Below are 2,704 nucleotides of genomic sequence, written 5' to 3'. Positions count from 1 at the left end.
GATAGGAAGGGAGAAGAAGGAACAGAGGAGGGAAGAAGAGAGGGGAGGTGAAAGAGAGGAGTAGAAGATGGGNGATAGGAAGGGAGAAGAAGGAACAGAGGAGGGAAGAAGAGAGGGGAGGTGAAAGAGAGGAGAGGAGTAGAAGATGGATTGCATAGGTTGGATTAATTTTCTCTCTCTCCTAGCCCAGCTTTCAAGCAGGTCCTCTGCAGTCCCATTTGCTCTCACCCACATCCTTAGCATACTCCTTCTCTCCCTAGTTCTGCATCCCTCCCTTCCCAGTCTCTTCGGTCCTCTTCTCCCCTCCTCTTCCAGTACGAGACCCCTCCCCCTTCTGCCGGATTCCCTCCTCCAGCCCCTCCCTCCTGCCTGCCCTCTCCCCTCCCCCGTTATTGCGGCTCAGCTTCTTCCCGCACCGAGGGGTGCTCCCTATTCCCGCAGTTCGTCCACCCGCAGAGCTTGAAATCTGCCAGTCTCAATTTCCCAGGTTAAATCTTGAGGAAGCCTCTTAGGATCCGCGATCCAACCTTCCATTTCAATAGGGGTGTGAGGCGTGAGGTGTCTGTTAAGGGCTGGGGAGAGGGCTTGCGAGCTAAATGTGAGACAAGGTCAGGGGCTTGTCTTTGCCCACGCCCCAAGCTCCCCAACCCCCCAGTTCTTCTCCGGTTCCCCGCGGTTGGTGTAGCTCTGTCTTTTAGCTGGTAGAAGGGAGGGGGCTCCAGGCAAAGCGGAATGCTTCTCTCTCTCGGGCCTCCAACCTTCTCCAGTCCAGTGCAATCCTAACCTTCTCCTGTCCTGCAGCCTTCTTCTGTCCCTCACTCTGCAGCAAACTCCCCTGTTCTGCAGCAGCCCAGACTCCTGTCTACCCAATGAAGCGCTCCACATCGCCAGCATTCAGTGCTAGCTATTTTTCTGGGTCCCCTCGCGCTGCACACCACCCCCTCTTCGGAACCCTTCTTACCGGGGTCGTCTAGGACTGTCTTCTTCACCTTGGGAATTCCCCAGGTGGTGGAACGGGCAGAGGGAGCTGCCCAGGGAGAAATGGCTCCGGATTGAAAGCCCAGGCGGCGTGGCTCTGGCTGCCCCCTACCCCCTAGAATTATACCAGAGCTGGACCTGGGGCCCAAACCCAACGCCTACCTGTGGGCCAAGCCTCTTCTCTGCTGCCTCCGCCTCCGCCACTGCTTCCTCAGCGAAATGAGAGGTTGTCTGTAAACCCTAGAACGGGACTCAGAGCCCGCAGTTTCAGACTGGGGACTAGAGGGAGGGGCAGAGAAGCTCCACCAATCAGCTTTTGGGTAGGGAATTGGCTGGGGTGGGGGTGCTGGAAGATAGTTGGAGAAGGAGGGCTTGGGAGGAAAGCGGGGGTGGTGGTGGGGGTTGGTAAACCGCCCTGCGGGAGAGAAAATGGGTTCTGCGGCTGTTTGGGAGGTTTAATAGACCCACCCAGAGTTGGGAAGGAGAGAGTCTTGAACATTTCTCACCATTTCTCTCCTCCCCCTCACCCCCCATTCTGCTCTACCCTTTCCATTTTTTTCTAGAGGACTTTAAGGGAAAACAGTCTGGAGCGAAGGATCCAGGCATCTATACCCCTCCCTTTTCATCTCCTCGGCCTCAACTGTGATGGGTTTAAAATCCCTGCTCATCCCCTAATCTCTCACATCTTCCACTACCTCTTCAGGCTTTTACAACCTATGATTTTATGTTTCCATTCTAGAGGTTTGAGTTTTGGGATTTTCCAATATACCTCCATAGGAAGCTAGGTATTTTTCCATAACTGAGTAGCCCCTCGGAGGCGGGGAAGATTGTCAATGCTTAGACAATGAGAATTGCATATTCTTTCTCTGGTATCTGCTCTGTGCTGGTGGGCTCCATTCCTTCTGCTCTAGACGCCTGTCCCCAGCTTCTTGTGTTTCGGTTCCATTGACTCCTAGTCTTGACAGCTAGGGAATGCTTCCCCCGACACCTCCACACCTCCCCTCAATCCCCTTGGGGCAATAAGCATATTTCCCTCTTGTTTAGTCTTCAGCTGGCAGGGCAAACAAATGTGGAAGTGAGGGAAAATGGAATCAGAGAAGGGTACATGCAAGAGGCCGCACCGGAGCACAGCTTTGAAACAAGGTGAAGAATCTGAGAGGTGAGATAAGGAGAAAGTGCGTTTCTGGCTTTAGAATCTGTCTTTCAGCCATGCATGGGGGCAGGAGATGGCATGTTTAGTTCTGCAAGCAGCTGGTAGTTCAATTTGACTGGAATTTGGAATTCAAAAATGAGAGTAATGTGAAAAAACAAGGTGGAAACAAATCAAAATCAGATTGTGGAGGACCTTTAATGATAGGCTAAGGAGTTTGTATTGTATCTTATGTACGTTTGGGAACCATTGAATTAAAAAAAAAAGATTTGTTGACGCCTTTTGTTTTTATGTCACATTCATTTCCAAATATACCCCTTCCTATGCCCTGTCCATTGAACTCTCCCATGTAATGAAGATTTAAAAAACAAAAACTGCCAAACAATTCAGCAAAACCAAATGACACATCAGTTGCGTCTGACAACCCCTATGCTTCTCCATCTTTCCAATAATAGGAGGGAGGTGCATTTTCTCATCTCTTCTCTAGGGCCATGCTTTGTCATTATAATTACACAGCACAACGTACTGAAGATTTCTGAGCAGTAGAGCAACCTGTACCTTGTAAGATTATTTTGA

The 2,704-nt window shown here is 50.8% G+C and overlaps 1 protein-coding gene across 2 annotated transcripts in view; it reads right to left on the bottom strand.

Annotated features, from left to right (window-relative positions):
- THY1 (Thy-1 cell surface antigen) overlaps positions 1-1,239 on the bottom strand; it is a 6,070-nt gene extending 4,831 nt beyond the window's left edge. The window contains exon 1 of one of the 2 annotated variants that reach the window (XM_027835482.1): positions 1,141-1,239. The gene's annotated coding sequence lies outside the window, so the exon portion shown is untranslated. The remainder of the gene's footprint in view (positions 1-1,140) is intronic. The other variant, XM_027835483.1, reaches the window with a different exon arrangement.
- Between the last annotated feature and the right edge of the window lie 1,465 nt (positions 1,240-2,704).

Source organism: Vombatus ursinus, unplaced genomic scaffold (genome assembly GCF_900497805.2).
Source record: "Vombatus ursinus unplaced genomic scaffold, bare-nosed wombat genome assembly UNPS02014816.1, whole genome shotgun sequence".
In the NCBI taxonomy this organism is placed as follows: Eukaryota; Metazoa; Chordata; class Mammalia; order Diprotodontia; family Vombatidae; genus Vombatus; species Vombatus ursinus.
The sequence above is the reverse complement of the archived record's forward strand: the minus strand, read 5'-3'. Positions and strand labels throughout refer to the sequence as shown.